A 19,510-nucleotide genomic window follows, 5' to 3' on the forward strand; every position below is an offset into this window, starting at 1 on the left:
CAATATTCTAGGAGGTGGGTCATAGAGGATCTTGCTGTGATTTATGTTGGAGAGTGTTTTGCCTATGTTCTCCTCTAGGAGTTTTATGGTTTCTGGTCTTACATTTAGATCTTTAATCCATTTTGAGTTTATTTTTGTGTATGGTGTTAGAAAGTGTTCTAGTTTCATTCTTTTACAAGTGGTTGACCAGCTTTCCCAGCACCACTTGTTAAAGAGGTTGTCTTTTTTCCATTGTGTATCCTTGCCTCCTTTGTCAAAGATAAGGTGTCCATAGGTTCGTGGATTTATCTCTGGGCTTTCTATTCTGTTCCATTGATCTATATTTCTGTCTTTGTGCCAGTACCATACTGTCTTGATGACTGTGGCTTTGTAGTATAGTCTGAAGTCAGACAGGTTGATTCCTCCAGTTCCATTCTTCTTTCTCAAGATTACTTTGGCTATTCGAGGTTTTTTGTATTTCCATACAAATTGTGAAATTATTTGTTCTAGTTCTGTGAAAAATACCGTTGGTAGCTTGATAGGGATTGCATTGAATCTATAGATTGCTTTGGGTAGAATAGCCATTTTGACAATATTGATTCTTCCAATCCATGAGCATGGTATGTTTCTCCATCTGTTTGTGTCCTCTTTGATTTCTTTCATCAGTGTTTTATAGTTTTCTATGTATAGGTCTTTTGTTTCTTTAGGTAGATATATTCCTAAGTATTTTATTCTTTTTGTTGCAATGGTGAATGGTATTGTTTCCTTAATTTCTCTTTCTGTTTTTTCATTGTTAGTATATAGGAATGCAAGGGATTTTTGTGTGTTGATTTTATATCCTGAAACTACTATATTCATTGATTAGCTCTAGTAATTTTCTGGAAGAGTCTTTAGGGTTTTCTATGTAGAGGATCATGTCGTCTGCAAACAGTGAGAGTTTCACTTCTTCTTTTCCTATCTGGATTCCTTTTACTTCTTTTTCTGCTCTGATTGCTGTGGCCAAAACTTCCAACACTATGTTGAATAGTAGTGGTGAGAGTGGGCACCCTTGTCTTGTTCCTGATTTCAGGGGAAATGCTTTCAATTTTTCACCATTGAGGGTGATACTTGCTGTGGGTTTGTCATATATAGCTTTTATTATGTTGAGGAATGTTCCTTCTATTCCTGCTTTCTGGAGAGTTTTAATCATGAATGGGTGTTGAATTTTGTCAAAGGCTTTCTCTGCATCTATTGAGATAATCATATGGTTTTTATCTTTCAATTTGTTAATGTGGTGTATTACATTGATTGATTTGCGGATATTAAAGAATCCTTGCATTCCTGGGATAAAGCCCACTTGGTCGTGGTGTATGATTTTTTTAATATGTTGTTGGATTCTGTTTGCTAGAATTTTGTTAAGGATTTTTGCATCTATGTTCATCAGTGATATTGGCCTGTACTTTTCTTTTTTTGTGGCATCTTTGTCTGGTTTTGGAATTAGGGTGATGGTGGCCTCATAGAATGAGTTTGGAAGTTTACCTTCCTCTGCAATTTTCTGGAAGAGTTTGAGTAAGATAGGTGTTAGCTCTTCTCTAAATTTTTGGTAGAATTCAGCTGTGAAGCCATCTGGTCCTGGGCTTTTGTTTGCTGGTAGATTTTTGATGACAGTTTCAATTTCCTTGCTTGTGATGGGTCTGTTAAGATCTTCTATTTCTTCCTGGTTCAGTTTTGGAAGGTTATACTTTTCTAAGAATTTGTCCATTTCATCCAAGTTGTCCATTTCATTGGCATAGAGCTGCTGGTAGTAGTCTCTTATGATCCTTTGTATTTCAGTGTTGTCTGTTGTGATCTCTCCATTTTCATTTCTAATTTTGTTAATTTGGTTCTTCTCTCTTTGCTTCTTAATGAGTCTTGCTAATGGCTTGTCAATTTTGTTTATTTTTTCAAAAAACCAGCTTTTAGCTTTGTTGATTTTTGCTATGGTCTCTTTAGTTTCTTTTGCATTTATTTCTGCCCTAATTTTTAGGATTTCTTTCCTTCTGCTAACCCTGGGGTTCTTCATTTCTTCCTTCTCTAATTGCTTTAGGTGTAGAGTTAGGTTATTTATTTGGCTTTTTTCTTGTTTCTTGATGTGAGCCTGTAATGCTATGAACCTTCCCCTTAGCACTGCTTTTACAGTGTCCCATAGGTTTTGGGTTGTTGTGTTTTCATTTTCATTCATTTATATGCATATTTTGATTTCTTTTTTGATTTCTTCTATGATTTGTTGGTTATTCAGAAGCGTGTTATTTAGCCTCCATATGTTTGCATTTTTAACAATTTTTTTCCTGTAATTGAGATGTAATCTTACTGCACTGTGGTCAGAAAAGATGACTGGAATGATTTCAATTTTTTTGAATTTTCCAAGACCAGATTTATGGCCCAGGATGTGGTCTATTCTGGAGAAGGTTCCGTGTGCACTTGAGAAAAAGGTGAAGTTGATTGTTTTGGGGTGAAATGTCCTATAGATATCAATCAGGTCTAGCTGGTCCATTGTGTCATTCAAGGTTTGTGTTTCCTTGTTAATTTTCTGTTTAGTTGATTTATCCATAGTTGTGAGTGGGGTATTAAAGTCTCCCACTATTATTGTGTTAGTATTCATTTCCTCTTTCATACTTGTTAGCATTTGCCGCACATATTGTGGTGCTCCTATGTTGGGTGCATATATATTTATAATTGTTATATCTTCTTCTTGCATTAATCCTTTGATCATTATGTAGTGTCCTTCTTTGTCTCTTTTCACATCCTTTATTTGAAAGTCTATTTTATCTGATATGAGTATAGCGACTCCTGCTTTCTTTTGGTCTCCGTTTGCATGAAATATTTTTTTCCAGCCCTTCACTTTTAGTCTGTATGTGTCTCTTGCTTTGAGGTGGGTCTCTTGTAGACAGCATATATAGGGGTCTTATTTTTGTATCCATTCAGCCAATCTTTGTCTTTTGGTTGGGGCATTCAACCCATTTACATTTAAGGTAATTATTGATAGGTGTGGTCCCGTTGCCATTTACTTTGTTGTTTTGGGTTCACGTTTATACAACCTTTCTGCATTTCCTATCTAGAGAAGATCCTTTAGCATTTGTTGCAGAGCTGGTTTGGTGGTGCTGAATTCTCTCAGCCTTTGCTTGTCTGTAAAGCTTTTGAATTCTCCTTCATATCATTGAAAAGTTAAAAATTCCTTAATTTTTTATTCCTGGTACCACTACCACAATTTACAGGGCAATATACCTGATGTAATGAAAAGAAAAAGAAAAAGACAAAGCTACAACAGATAAAAGACCTCAGGAATGTACATCTAATTGACACTACATTGCATTAATCAATAGCTGCACTTTTTGCAAACTGTGGCTATGACAGTCCTGAACAAGAAGGGTTTCCTGTTTAAGCTGCAGTAACTTTTCTGACTATGGATCATCATTCCTTCTGTGGCAGATTTTTACAGTTCCTCTAACGCATTTGGGACGACTGTCTCAAAGTAACCTGCAGCTTTCCTGACAACTCCTCGCTCTCTCTCCTGCTAAGAACTGTAGCCCTTTTCTTCTGAGTTTTTAGAACCTTCTGCTACCATATCCACCACTTCCACCACCAGATCCATAACCACCACCATAGGGACTGCCCGAGCTTCTTCCACCAAAACTACCCCTTCATGGGTCCATAATTTGATTGCTGTTGTCCACTATAATTTCCAAAATCATTATAGTTTCCACCACCACCATAGTTACCTCCAAAATTTCCTCCTTCATTGTAACCATCATATCCTCCACCACCGCCACCATATCCACCACCTTGGTTTCCATATCCTGGTCCACCACCACCGTAACCTCCTCTACTACTATAACCAGGACCACCGCCATAGTTGCCACTATCACCTCCAAATCCATTGTATCCACCATCACCTCCTCCATAACTCCCTCGGCTGCCACCACCTCCACCACCATAGCCTCCTCTTCCACCAAAGTTTCCACCACGGCCAAAGTTACCTCCACCACCTCCAAAGTTTCCGCCACGACCCATAAAGTTGCCAGATCCACCTCCACGGCCTCTTTGTGATCCAGCAGATTGCATCTCTTGTTTAGAAAGGGCCTTTTTCACTTCACAATTATGCCCATTAATAGTGTGGTATTTCTGAACAACAATTTTATCAACTGTATCATGATCATCAAAAGTTACAAAAGCAAATCCTCTCTTTTTTCCACTCTGCCTGTCTTCCATAACTTCTATGGTTTCAATCTTGCCATACTTTTCAAAGTAGTCTCTCAAATTATATTCTTCTGTATCTTCTTTAATACCACCAACAAAAATTTTCTTCACTGTTAGATGGGCACCAGGCTTTACAGAATCCTCTCTAGAAACAGCTCTCTTTGGTTCCACTACACGCCCATCAACCTTGTGTGGTCGAGCACACATTGCTGCATCCACTTCTTCAACACAAGAGTAAGTCACAAAACCAAAGCCCCTGGAACGTTTTGTTTGGGGGTCTCTCATCACCACACAATCTGTGAGTGTGCCCCATTTCTCAAAATGTTCTCTTAAGCTATCATCTGTAGTTTCAAAGCTCAGACCACCGATAAACAGCTTTCTCAACTGCTCTGGTTCCTTGGGATCGTGACCCTCCATTTTGAGACCGGACTCGCCTCTTCCAACTCGAGTTCAATATGGGACCGAGAGGTCACCTTACTTCTATAGCTGACTATATGAGTGTGCCATGTCATTTCATTTTCATACCTAATTGCATGTAGCATTGTGATTGGTGTGTAGTAGGTACCCATTATCATTCTTATGAATGAGTGATTTTTAAGATGCTCTTCTTGGAAGTAATTTTTGCTTCATGGGTAAAGGTATGAGAGACAGAGCTATTGAAAAGAGGGGTAAAAGAAAAAAAGCTTTAGTAAATTACGGGAGGTAGACTTCTTTTCCTCTTAATGTTACTTTTGCTAATTAAGGTGGCAATGTCTTAGGATTTGCTGTTGAAAGAGAAAGTCTTTTCACTTCATGGCTCAAGAGAGAAATATTGAGGAAAAAAATGTGTAAGATGGGTTATATTTATTTTAAGAAACTATCACTCAACCAAAAAGAGAAAAGGTTATTACATTCACATCATATTGCTTGTCTGGGAAACTTTTTAGTGAGAAAATGAACAGAGCCATAAAATTAAAGAAAATATTGACAGGGTTTTTTCAGATATTAAGAAATAGCAGCCCTTCTTTCCTTTCTTATGATGACTCTCTGGGATCTGTGAAACCAAACAAATATCAAAAGGCTTTATTCTTCTTTCTAAAAGTTGTCTACATCCTGTTCTCTGAGATCCATGACGAATGCAAATTGGGAAAATGCTGTATTACCATGGAGAACAATTAAATAAAAATAGGACCACCATGAGATAGATTTCTTATTTCCCTGATATAGTCTGTGTATTTTATAAATAAATTATGACATCTTCAGAAAGTTTTTATTGTGGAATTTTAAATAAGGTTGTAATTTCATGTCTTGAAATAAATTTTGCCTTTTAAAGTAATAAAATTCATATGGAAGTAACTAACTGATACTGAAATTGTAGATGAAACTAAGCACTGTCTCAACATTCTGCTAGGTGTTTTTGGCTCAAAAATATGTTTGTAAAGAAATGACTTTTTAAGCTTTAAGTTAAAACATTGAATAATTTAAAAATTGAGAGACAAACATCCAGCAAATTGTGTTTTTTAGTGATGTTGACATATCATAGTTTAGAAATTCTTATATACCCAAACCAACTAAAATTCATTGCCAACTTCCATATAATTCACAGAAACATATTGGTGTTTTTTTTTTTCCTTGTTTTGGGGGTGGGGTGGCTGTTATATTTAAATAGTACATCAATGTATTAAAGCTCCGTTTAAATGCATTTTTTAACTCTTTTCCTATTCTCTGTTTTTGAGTGCAAAGTGCATTGCACACATCATAAATTAATATGAGAGACCCCAAATAGGGTCTCTTAGTGGTGACTTTATAAACCAGGCCCTTGTTTATTCTGTGTGTGGCCACTTTGGTTATTAGTAGGAGTTACACTGAATGCCTTTTCCCAGATTTATGAGACTTGGCACAAATCTTGAGAAAACAAAACCTCACTTCTCTCAATAGAAAACATTATTAGATACTAAATAAACATTCATTTAGGTAAACTGGTACTACTCAGTCCAAGAGGAAAATGCTCTTAGTTAGATTTCATTCTGATGGGTGAAAGAATATAAGAGGGGAAATTGCTTTGTAGAAGATCACAAAGAAAGGACATTAATTTGAGTGATGGCTAAGACAGTTCTTAGCATACCTTCATGCTCATTCATGAAGGGCAGTGCTCCTCTGCCAGGGAGACATGCATCATGCTCTTGTCCCAGTGGAGAAGGGTCAGGAGAACACACAATCTTTTTAAGATTAGCACAAAATCCCTGATAGCACAATGATTAATTTTCTCTGAATTCCAACAAAGGCTTTGGGAAATAGGCATCCTGTGCAGTTAGTTAACACATGGGTTTTAAATAACTTGATAACATTGAAATTTATGAATAGGTTAAAGCATTTTTAAAAGTATAACTTGAATCTTTCTCTCTATTAATTGTCAACAATTAATGTCATAGAAAAAGGGAGGGATGATCTGCATGCTAGTTTAAAATGAGAGCAACACAACAACTAGGTAGAATGTGTCACATGGAATTGGATCCTAAGTTGGACAAAGTAATTGTAAAGAACAATTTGGGGACAATCCTGAAAATTTTAAAAAGGACTGGATATTAAATAAAATGAAATTTTATTGACAGGAAAATGGAGGTAATTAGCTTATACAAAATAGAATATTTGATATGATCTCCTTGTGATAAAAAATATAGGATAAATGGAAAGATAAACAAGATTTTAACAGTGGTAATCTCTGAGTGGAGTGTGAATAGAAATAGAGATGTTTTTATTTTCATCTTTTTGCTTGTCTGTAGTTTAACTGTATAGAGTGCAAATGTGCAACTTAAGTAATAATTACAATCTATTATTAATAAAACAATTAACCAGCAGTAAAATTTGCCCTGATACTTATACTAAAATATTGTGTATTGTGAAAATGTAAAAAAACCCCTAGACATCAGTCATTTCATTGGGTTATGTTTTTGTTTTGCGGTGTAGAATACCACAGGTTGTTTTAATGATATTAAATTTGTTTTTCTTGATAATAAACTGGTTTTACAAAGAGCAACACTAGAACTTTGCTAAGAAATAATCATCAAGTCTCTTTCTCTACAGTAAGAAGACTAAAACAGGTATGTTCTTCTGAGAATTATAAATGCATTTTGAAGTTTTAGAGTAACAAAACAAATTATAAAACAGGCTATTGCTCTAATAAAACTTTTTCAAACTCCTTTCACTCCCATCCCTGATCATGTTATGCATTCATTCATTCAACATGAGGCCATTCCCTCAGGGCAACTTCTTGAAACTTAGATCAAGAAGGCTTGGCTCTTAATAAGGACTCTGTGGTAATCAGAAACTGTTAGTAATGTGCTCATGTCTTGCAAGTTGTAGACTATAGATTGTGTAGAGTAAATGACAAATGACAGAATTAGGAAATAAGTTAGAAGGACTCTATTGTAACTTATAGCACCAAACTGTGTGCTGATGTTTGAAGTAACACCATGATGAAGAATGTCTCAACTATTTTCTTTTAATGTGTCTTTGTACGTATTAGAACAGAAAGACACTTTAAAGACCATCTTCACTAATCCCTTCATTTAAAGATGAAGAAACTGAATTTCACAAAGATAAAATAATTTGTCAACAGTCACACTGACATTTACTGGCAGAGCTTAAATCAGAACTTAATTTATGTGACTTACACTATTGTGCACTTTTACTCTGTCACATTAAAAAGTTTTCCCTATTTGAGGAAGGGAGGAAAATGCAAAAATTAATACACATTGTAGAAAATCATATTGAAGTTACAAATGAAAGTTTAATATTAAACTGACTTGGAGGATCAGATATCTCTCTCTAAAAATTTAAGGACAGTAACATCAAACACATTAGTTCAATTCTGTTGATGTGGTGTTTTTATTTTAGCCCATTATATAACATATAGTGTCATATACTATCATTCAATTTAATTAATTCTCATGTTTAGGGAACACGTAACTATAGTAAGAATTATGAAGTTCAAGAAGTCATGTCTTATTCAAGATTGACTGAATATGACTTAAGTTGATTTTATTTTTAATCTGATTTGGATTTCAAGAAGAAATAATTGCATTCTTCAAAAACTTGTTTTGAATTTCTCTTTTCAATTTTCATGTCAACTGAGATATTATGGTTTATAACCATATCATGAAAATGCATTTGGACATTTTTATCATCCCACCTGGTATATTGAGAGAGGAAAAATGCCATGTTTAAAAAAAAAAAAGAAGAAGAAGAAAGGTCAGAGGCTATTTCTTTACACTAAAAAGAAAATCATTCTCCTAGTTAAGGTAGAGGAAACATGAGTTTTTTCCTAACCCTCTATGCCCAGTAAGTACAAATCTCCAAATGAGAATTGTCATTGCTTTGACTGCAGTAACTTTTTTGAAGAATGGAAATGTTTTAAATGTTCACAGTTAAGCCCACTTAATGTCACTTAAGCTGTCCCATTTATATGGTAACTTCCCCATCCCAGGTCTTTCTCTATTCTGTTTTTCTCTATAGCAGTTCCCACAATGTGACTTATTGTATATTTCCTTTGTGTTTATTTCCTGTTCGGTTTTCTAAAATACTGGTGCTTGTATTTTAGATACCATTGATCTGATCACCAAGGGTGATATTTTTCTATATTCAGTTGGTATCTGCAGTGCCTGGAAAGGTGCTTGACACTTCGACACTTAGAATGTGCTCAATAAATATTCTCCTGGATGAAAAAGTCAATTAATAGTCATCCACGGTAGTTCAATTATTATTTTAAATCAGATAAAATAGAATATTTATCTCCTTATGTTAACAAATATTTTATATCCATTATATGTTATAATTCACATCAGACATTTAACTTTACTAGTATATCAGTAAATATTTTTCATATATGTGCATTAAAATTATAGGATACATTAATAGTAGCCTGCCAGTAGTATTTTAACTGCTCAATAATTTCAGCAGATAAAAAATTAATTTTATCCATTTTGATAATTCTTACTTTTTCTGCTGTGCTGATAATTTAACTCTATGATTTTAACCTTCACCCAGAGAAGAAAAAAGCAATGATTAAGTTCTTTGTTATTGTTCCATAGTGGGAATAATTGCTTATTCTGCAAAAGCATTTTAAGTTACAATGTTTATCATTTTTCTCATTTCTTATAAAGAAATAGAATGTATTCCTTAGTCTAGCCACAAAAAAATGAGATAATTCTGTAGCATTTCGTGAGTTCTAAGATGAATATTTTTTCCTGTTTTACCATCTCTAAAATCGAGATGGATCATACAAACAATGCCATATTATAGTTTGATTGGCAACATTTTTTTCTTAATAATTTTGTTCCTCTCATTCATTTCACAATTGTTTAATGTGCTCTAACAGAAAAATATACCATGTGTGAACATATGACTTTTCTAGTGTTTTTAATAACTGTTTTAGATCTCTAACAACTGCTTTATTACTAAATTCTGTTGTTCATTTTACTTACAAGTTTATGTAGTGACATTTAATATCAAAAATATTGCCATATTGTTCCCTTGCCATAAGTAAATTTATTATAAATTTCTCTAACACTCTTGTTTATATTTATAGTATGTTTCAACAAAAGCAGCCTAGCTATTTTAAGATGCCTCTTCATTTTCTTTTCTATAAATGTCCAACCATTTCAAATATAATTAGAAGCTATCCTGATGATAATAATTATTAAAATGAATTACTCTTTTTTGACTTTGCAATCTATAGGTTTTTTTGTGAGAAAGACAAAAATATTTTCAAAATCCAAGTAGTATAGCTATCTTGTTATATTAGTGTCATGTTATTGTAGCTTTAAATTTAAAGCATTTGGTGAAGCAAAATTTCAAAACTTTGTAGAAAAACAGTTAATTTGAATCATAGCCTTTTTGTATTTTATGCATCTATATTGAAACTTTTCATGGGTCTTTGTTCCTGTCTTGGAATTCTTGAATGATTATATCTGTGATACGCTTGTATTTTCTTGAGTAAAGCTGATTTTTTAAATCACTGAAACGTTTTCACAAAATGATAGTCAATATTATACTTACTATATGTATGGATATTAGGATACAATCTAAAAATAAAGGTTAGTGTTCTTATTGCTAATGAAATTAGCAATGTCTGTATGTCTGTTAGCAACTGTCTGTATAGCTTTTTAATTTTGGGAAATTGGAAGCAATTCGTCATGACTAGATCTACCATACTGGAATTTTAGACCTAGAAAATACCTTAAAATTCCAATGGTTCCAGCTTCCATGTTTTGAAGAAAAAAGTATAGATAGACTAGAGAGGTCTGTCTTTGTTTGTTTGAACTGCTGAAACAAAATGCTGCCGACTGGGTAACTTACAAATACCAGAAATTTATTGCTGTCTATTTTGGAGGCTAGAAATACAGGACCAAGGTGTCAGCATGGTTCCCTTCTGATGAAAGCCCTCTTCCTGGCTCATAGCCAGTGCTTTTTTCTTGTGGCCTTTCATGGTGGGAAGAGCTAGGGGGTCTTTTTAGAGCCTCTTTTTATAAGACACTAATCCCATTCATAGACTTCCCTGGTGGCTCAGTGGTGAAGAACCTGCCTGCCAATGTACGAGACATAGGTTTGATATCTCATTGGGAAGATCCCCTGGAGAAGGAAATGGCAGCCCACACTAGTATTCTTGCCTGGGAAATCCTATGGACAGGGGAGCCTGGTAGGCTACAGTCCATGGGGTTTCAGAAGAGTCAGACACAACTGAACGACTAAACAACAACAATCTGATTCATGAGGGTGAACCCTCATGACTTAACCACCTATGAAAGGCTCCATTTACAAACACCATCATCTTTGAAGGTTAAGATTTCAACATATGAATTTTATGGGGGTGGAAACATTCAGACCATAGCAAAGTCGTATCAATTATCTGAGGAGAAAAAGCTTGCTGGTGGCAGAAACTGGCCTTAAATTAATATCGGGAATCCATGATGATATGTCTTTCTTCAAACTGATAGTCAAATATTTTTTTACACCATGATGTTTTCTGTTGAAGACCCTTCCATTATTAAAAGAAGATATTGGTCAGCTATGGTTGCTGTTAAAAAGAGTGAAAAATTCTGAGTGGGTGACAATGGAATATCTTGGTTTTGCCTTTTGTGTTGATTGCTCGAAATGTGATTTAAAGTAATGGAGTCATTCAAACAATGTGAGTGTTAATCATATAGTATGATATTAGCTTCTAATATATCTTAATTATATTAGATTTGATATGTGTAAATTAACATATATTTTAATGTTAAATGCTTTAAACACCAGTTTACATGTTTAGTCCATAGTCTTTATGTATTACATAGATCTTCTAACCTAATGTCATCTGTATAAATAAGTGAACACAAAATATTATAACTGCTATGATATTTTGGTACAAGAGTGTTGAGTGGTAGCATATCCTATGGTTTTAAGAATATGAGTATTGTCATCTCAGGTTAACTCGTAAACTAACTCCACGATATACTTTTCTTGTCTCTGATTAGAGTTACACTGCATTTGTTGTATTTACAGATACATTGTCTGTCAGCCATGAAATGAAATCATATTTTATGTTTGCCCATTTTTCTTTTTAAACTTCTAATCAATTCCAGGGTGATTGTATTATCAGACTTTTTGATCCACCTTTGTTAACAGTTTATTAACTAGTGCTTAAGGGATAGCATTATGTTTCTTCATCTCAGTTAGTCAGTTCAGTAGCTCAGTCATGTCCAACTCTCTGCGACCCCATGGACTGCAGCACGCGGCTTACCTGTCCATCACCAATTCCCAGAGTTTACTCAAACTCCTGTCCATTCGGCGGTGATGCCATCCAACCATCTCATCCTCTGTCGTCCCCTTTTCCTTCTGCCTTCAGTCTTTCCCAGTATCAGAATATTTTCCATGGAGTCAGTTCTTCGCATCAGATGGCTAAAGGATTAGAGTTTCAGCTTCAGCATCAGTCCTTCCAATGAAAATTCAGGACTGATTTCCTTTAGGATGGACTGGTTGGATATCCTTGCAGTCCAAGGGACTCTCAAAAGTCTTCTCCAACACCACACTTCAAAAGTATCAATTCTGCAGCACTCAGCTTTCTTTATAGTCCAACTCTCACATTCATACATGACTACTGGAAAAATCATGGCTTTGACTAGATGGACCTTTGTTAGCAAAGTAATGTATCTGCTTTTTAATATGCTATCTACATTGGTCATAACTTTCCTTCCAAGGAGCAAGCATCTTCTAATTTCATGGCTGCAGTCACCATCTGCAGTGATTTTGGAGCCCCCCAAGAATAAAGTCTGTCACTTTCTGCTGTCTCCCCATCTATTTGCCATGAAGTGATGGGACCAAATGCCATGATCTTAGTTTTCTGAATGTTGAGTTTTAAGCCAATTTTTTCACTCTCCTCTTTCACTTTGATTAAAAGGCTCTTTAGTTCTACTTCACTTTCTGCCATAAGGGTGCATATCTGAGGTTATGGATATTTCTCCTGGCAATCTTGATTCCAGCTTGTGTTTCATCCAGCCCAGCATTTCTCGTGATGTACTCTGCATATACATTAAATAAGCAGGTGACAATATACAGCCTTTACGTACTCCTTTTCCTACTTGGAACCAGTCTGTTGTTCCATGTCCAGTTCTAACTGTTGCTTCCTGACCTGCATACAGGTTTCTCAGGAGGCAGGTCAGGTAGTCTGGTATTCCCATCTTTTTCAGAATTATCCACAGTTTGTTGTGATCCACACAGTCAAAGGCTTTGGCATAGTCAATAAAGCAGAAGTAGATGTTTTTCTGGAACTCTCTTGCTTTTTTGATGATCCAGCGGGTGCTGGCAATTTGATCTCTGGTTCCTCTGCCTTTTCTAAATCCAGCTTGAACATCTGGAAGTTCAAGGTTCACGTACTATTGAAGAACCTGGCTTGGAGAATTTTGAGCATTACTTTGCTAGCTTGTGAGACAAGTGCACTTGTGTGGTAATTTGAACATTCTTTGGGATTGCCTTTCTTTGGGATTGGAATGAAAACTGACCTTTTCCAGTCCTGTGGCCACTGCTGAGTTTTCCAAATTTGCTGGCATATTGAGTGCAGCACTGTAACAGCATCATCTTTTAGGATTTGAACTAGCTCAAGTGGAATTCCATCACCTCTACTAGCTTTGTTCATAGTGATGCTTCCTAAGGCCCACTTGACTTCACATTCCAGGATGTCGGGCTCTAGCTGAGTGATCACACCATCGTGGTTATCTAGGTCATGAAGATCTTTTTTATAGTTCTTCTGTGTATTCTTGCCACCTTTACTTAATATCTTCTGCTTCTGTTAGGTCCATACCATTTCTGTCCTTTATTGTGCCCATTTTTGCATGAAGTGTTCTCTTGGTATCTCTAATTTCCTTGAAGAGATCACTAGTCTTTCCCATTCTATTGCTTTCCTCTATCTCTTTGTATTGATCACTGAGGAAGCCTTTCTTATCTCTCCTTGCTAGTCTTTGGAACTCTGCATTCAAATGGGTATATCTTTCCTTTCTTTCTTCATCTACACGTCAATATTTTCTCTTATTTGTAAAACATAACCTATCTATTTCTCTAGTTCCTCATAATACTTAGGTTCTCTGTCACAAATTTACCTATGTTTTTAGGTTATTAAAGACTATCATTTATGTCTTAGAAAATTTATAGACCCTTATATCTTCCAAATTCATTTAGTGTTTTATAAATCAGAAGAGCACTTTTTATGTTTTCCCTTTAATTTGTTCATTTCTAATCAATCTAATAAATATTTATTAGGCTTCTACTTTGAGCTTAGTCAACTTCTATGGGATATTTAAGGTAGATTTAAAAGAATGCACATTTTTTGTGTTTAAGCACTTTTTAACAGTTTTGGTGTGATAGGAGGTGTGTACAGCTTAGGCCATATACAAGATAACTTGACTGTAACTTAGTGTGTTAGAAAAAAATGTGCTATAGTGATCATGATAGAGAGTGAATGTTTTGCCTTGGAATTTATCCATAAATGCTTTTTGGATGAGACTGGATCTGGGAGAGCAGGATATCAAGCACAGGGCGGAGGAAATGAACATGATTTGGATGGCATGTGTTTCTTGACCATCTTGACTGGAACAGGGAGTACACACTGAGGAAGAGAGAGAGAGTAATTTATGTGAGGAAGGAACTGGGAGAGGGAGTTTATATTTTAAATTTGAGATGGCATTATAAAAGAAAACACTTTATAAAAACAAACACATCTGGAAATATCAGTCACTCCCAAGATTGGAGTCTACAGCTGGAGTTCAGAATACCAATTGTAGTAACCCAGGCATATAGCAACAGCTACTCAGGGGTCCCTTTTGAAAATGGAGTAGAAAAAATAAATCCTAGACATAAAATAACTTGTATATCACTAGGTGACACAACTGGCACTGATGACAGGCTTGTTTGCTAAGTAAAGAACAGACATACCTTTCCCTTTTCTTCCTGTACATATGTTTCTTCTCTATTTGTTAAAGAGAAATAGAATAGATCTCAAAGCAGGTTTTCTGGTAACTGACTCTATCCTAGATATGATCCAATAACCCTAATCCTGGAGCAAACAAGATTGAAGTAAGTTGAAAAAATTAACATCTTTTAAGAAATAGGTTTGTGTATGTTGCTTGTTAATTATTTTCATAATATTTATGTGCACTTTACTAGAACTATGTAGTATCCCTGTTAGGTTGAAAACATATTGGTATACTATATTTACATAAGAGAACTCTAGCACTCTGAGTGGTTAATTAAATTCCTGAAGATAAGATGTTCAGTTGGAGGTGCAGCCAGGACTTCTGTGAGGCCTTAGGGCTTTGTTGCTCTTTCTGCTACAGCGTGATTCATCCTTGTTCATGTTCTCTGTGTCCTTTATAAAATAATAGCTGGAGAAACTGACATACTAAAACGTCAGATTTTAATAGTAAAAGTTATATAGCAAAATCTCTAAATAACAAATTATCGAGAATGTTTCTCCCAGTTGAAAATCTCCCAGTTAATGCACATTCGTTTTAGCAATAATAGAGCTTCCCAGGTATCAGTGCAGGAGATGCAGGAGGCATGGGTTTGATCACTAAGTTGGGAAGATCCCCTGGAAAAGGAAATGGCAACCCACTCCAGTATTCTTGGTTGGGAAATCCCATGGACTGAGGAACCTGGCAGGCTATAGTCCATGGGGTCACAAAGAGTCAGACACAACTACATGACTGAGTGACAGTACGCATGCGTGAAGGCATAATTTGCCTTTCAATGGTGATGATTTTAGCCCTTTTTATAGCATTTGAAGTTAAAAACTTGCTTCTAGACAGTTGTGTACTTTAACTGCTTTAAACTTTATCATAAAATACCATTTATAGATAATCATTTTTCTTAAAATATATGAATTTACAAGTATGCTCTAAGTAGATGGATGATATATGTGTCTGTTTTAAATGGTTCAGATGCAATATTTGAAAAATGAAAGTTGCATGCCTACTTTACACTGATGCTTATCAGAGTCCCTGGCTGTCAACCCTTTTTGAGTGAATAAGTAAAATAGTACTTTATTTACTTAAACTTAAAATAGTAAGTTATACAGTAACTTTCAAAAAAGAGAACTCCTTATTAGAGTAATGCAATACAAGAGTTTCATCAAAGAGTGCCTGAAAAACTGATTTTTTGATGTGCCAAGGATAGGAAGGTATCTTTTTTCTCATCATTTTATGATCAAGAATTATTTGTTGTTCTTTGACATTCCAAAAGATGCATGCATGCACTATTGCATTTGAACTTCACATTCTTTCCTGCCCAAGACAGCAATAATCTCTACATTTCCACTTTTTTTTCCGAGTGGTTTGCCTATTTTACCATTCCTATTCCTTTTTCATCTGGATATGGCTTTACTCAGGAAAATGTTTGTGCTGTGAATGTTTTAGGACTATGGTGGTTGTAAAAACAGAATGAGTACTTAAATATGTGCTTAATTTCTGCCAAGCTCAATTTTGTGCTTTGCCTTCTAGATAAAACAACCATTAACATAAGGATACAAGGGGTCAGTATAAAGGTGATAGTAAAAGAATCACATTAAAATATTATTATCTCATTACAAAAGTTTTTCCACTGAGACCAACTGGGATATGGGGGGAGTGAAACAATAATATTTTCCAAATAGCTAATGGGCATTCACTCACTTCCCAGTCATAGGTAGCAACAGCATTCATTGGCAGACCATACCCCTTTGGGGAATAGAACTATCTTAGTCTGTACTGAGGAATATTCATCATAATGGCTAAGGTTTATTATACACGTACTATGTAGAAAGGGAATTTAATGTTTAGTATTTCAAATCAAAGAATATAACAGAAGTTGCCAGTTTTTCCTAAATTTTGAAGAAATTCTTGTCCAGAGAGTGGTTAAGTTAGAACTCACACACAGGCCCACCTGACTCTAGATTTCAAACTTTTTACTATTTCATGTTCCATCTACATATAGGAGTTTTCTGCAACATTCTCAGGTGAAGTGAGAAAAACGTGATTCTGAAAATTCTTTGAAAAAAAGATACCCAGAAATACCAAGAATATTCCTGACCTACTCAGTTATTTCTCCTGTTTTCTAGGTATGAATCTTTGTAGCAGACTTGAGGTTCTTGTTCCATCTGAAAGCTTCCATATGTTTCTGGTACTCTTAAGTTTGCATAGACTTTTCAATTTTTCATGATATCACACACAGAGATGACATATGGACATTCTGGCTGCTTCATCACCATGCATCATATAAGTGGGCTGCTAAAGGATAAAGAAAGAGGTTGGCTGCTTCTTTCATTTATTTAACACATTTATGCTCCTCTCCTACATACTCCATGCCAGACACTGTGCTAGGCTTTGGAGATATAGCTATGTATGTGATTCATGTCTGCCTTCATGTAGCTTGAAAGAAACGTGTCTGCTGTTGAAAATTACACTTGTTCTGAAAGGTACAAATGCAAATCTTTTGAGATGTAGGGAATGGCCTAAATATCATTTGGAAACATTTTTTAAACTGTGATTTTACCATTTTACCATACTATAACAGATTACTGATAAGAATACTTTGAAAAACCACAGCAGTTATAATTAAAACTAAAGTTCGCAACATGTAAAAGCTTTCAGAAGTATCTTTAGGTTGATTTATCCTCAAAACTGTTTGTAAGTTCCAAGACTTTTGTCAAACATATTTAGTAACCCCAAATTGAGTCTTCTAAAATAAAAAGCATTTGTTTTTCACTTGGCCTTTATTATTATTTTCTAACAAGTTCCACATCCAATAACGCAAGTGTGTTCTTTTGGTTAGGACTTAATTTTGGCAGTGCACATTGCTAGTGGTCAACAAACTGGAAGTTCAGAGAAAATAATGTATTATTATTTCTGTATTATGGGATCTTATCTAATTGTGCCTGGAAAAAAGCTTACATTGTGGGATGAAAGTTGGGAACTTTAATGCCAAATTACACAAAACACATTTACAAGCATGATAGGGGAACATGGGAGTTTCCAGGTTTCCTTTTAAGTTTCATCCCCACTTAATATCTTTGGAAAAATAGTTGCTATGATAGTTAATGCAGAAGTGGAGGGACTGCGAACCAGCCATCTCTGAGAGCTAACTGTGTGCTTCGCAAGGTCATAAGTGCTTTCCATGAGTGATCTCAACCATAGTTAACAAGAACCGACAATCCTATTTTATAGATGAGGAAACTGAGATCAGAGAAATTAAGTTAATTCTTTCAGGACATAAAGCTGATAAGTAGCAAAATGGATTGCAACCCAAACCATCACTAGGCTATGTTACCCTTGGGAGAGTCAAGAAAGTTATAGTTGCTGTAACACTTGATAAAAATAAATGAGGGTAATTATTGAGGATGCTGAGAGATTATGTCTGAGGCAAGTTCTGTATTTTATTTTAGAGTATTTATTTATTTGGGTTCCTTGGGTCTTAGTTGTGGCGTATGAGACCTCTGTTGTGTCATGTGGCATCTTTTGTTGTGGAGCACAGTCTCTCTAGCTGTGGCATGCAGCCGCCAGAGCTTTCGGGCTTCAGTAGTTGTGGCACAAGCGTTCTCTAGTTGTGGCTGTCAGGCTTAGTAGTTGTGGCAGGGGCTTAGTTGCCCCCAGAGCATGTGGGATCTTAGTTCCCTGACCAGGGATCGAACCCATGTCCCCTGCATTGCAAGGAAGATTCTTAACCACTGGACCACCAGGGAAGTCCTGTGAATTCTGTATTATAAAATTCAGACTCCAGTGTTCTTTTCACTTGTGAGTCAACCTCAGAAGTAAGAGGTGATATGATATTTTCTCTAAGAGAGAAATATATAAAAAATAAAATGAGTAAATGTCCATCTGTAGCTGGCTGCTCAACTCAGGAATCTCCTGTTTATTCTAATTGAGGCAGAAAAGATTTAGGGTGGTTATTTATTTATTTATTTTACAGTTAGCTGTCTTTTATTTGTGTACAAGTTGCTCTGCCACTAATTTCTGTGAGATCTCAGGGAATCACTATGATTGGTTACTTAGGCTTGAAAATGAGTGTGTTGCAAATGAGGAACGTTCTACAAAATAATGAATCAGTATACTTAAAAAATATCAGTATTGTGTTGGAGACATAGACATAGAAGAACGGACTTGTGGACACGGGAAGGGGAGGAGAGTGTGGGATAAACGGAGAGAGAAGTATGGAAATGTATACATGAGCACATGTAAAACAGATAGCTAGTGGGAATGAAGTTAGATCAGCCATGATTTGTAAGCTGTTATGAATTTGAAAATATGCTTTATAATAAAAGAACAATTTAGGTAAGTGAAAAAAGGCTTGTAAAATTGATCCTGGATAAAATATAACTTATTTTTTAAATTTATGTTTATTTTACACTTTCACCACACCATGTGGCTTGTGGGATCTTAGTTCCTCAACCAGGAATCAAACTCAGGCCCTTGGTAGAGAAAACAGAATCCTAACCACTGGACTGCCAGAGAATTCCCAAAATACACCTTTTTAAATGACTACTATTTTGTGAAGGAAAATTCTTTTAATTAACTACTTAATACTTTATATATGTCAAAGAGTGTCACCATCTTATAAAATATGTAAACTTAAGTGGCATCATAATTAGAGTAATTTTTTTAAAGAAGGTGAGAAGCAAAGGACATTGCTAACCATTTGTGCAAGATCATTCTACCCATTTTAAAAACAAAGATGAGGGGTAAAATAGAAAACAGTACACTGAATTAAATAGGCAAGATGGATAGATGTATAAAAATTAAAACATATATGTAAGGTATTAAGCTCCAATGCAAAGGAT

At 35.3% G+C, this 19,510-nt stretch overlaps 1 protein-coding gene and 1 pseudogene across 4 annotated transcripts in view; one reads left to right on the top strand and one right to left on the bottom strand.

The window, feature by feature from the left end:
* SEMA3D (semaphorin 3D) overlaps nt 1-19,510 on the top strand; it is a 222,540-nt gene that overhangs the window by 56,009 nt on the left and 147,021 nt on the right. The gene's annotated exons all lie outside the window — the stretch shown is intronic.
* On the bottom strand, nt 3,155-4,654 carry LOC122673983 (annotated as a pseudogene). Its single transcript, XR_006334860.1, has one exon. The product of XR_006334860.1 is annotated as a heterogeneous nuclear ribonucleoprotein A3-like (transcript).

The sequence above is a fragment of the Cervus elaphus genome, chromosome 18 (assembly GCF_910594005.1).
Source record: "Cervus elaphus chromosome 18, mCerEla1.1, whole genome shotgun sequence".
NCBI classification, from domain to species: domain Eukaryota; kingdom Metazoa; phylum Chordata; class Mammalia; order Artiodactyla; family Cervidae; genus Cervus; species Cervus elaphus.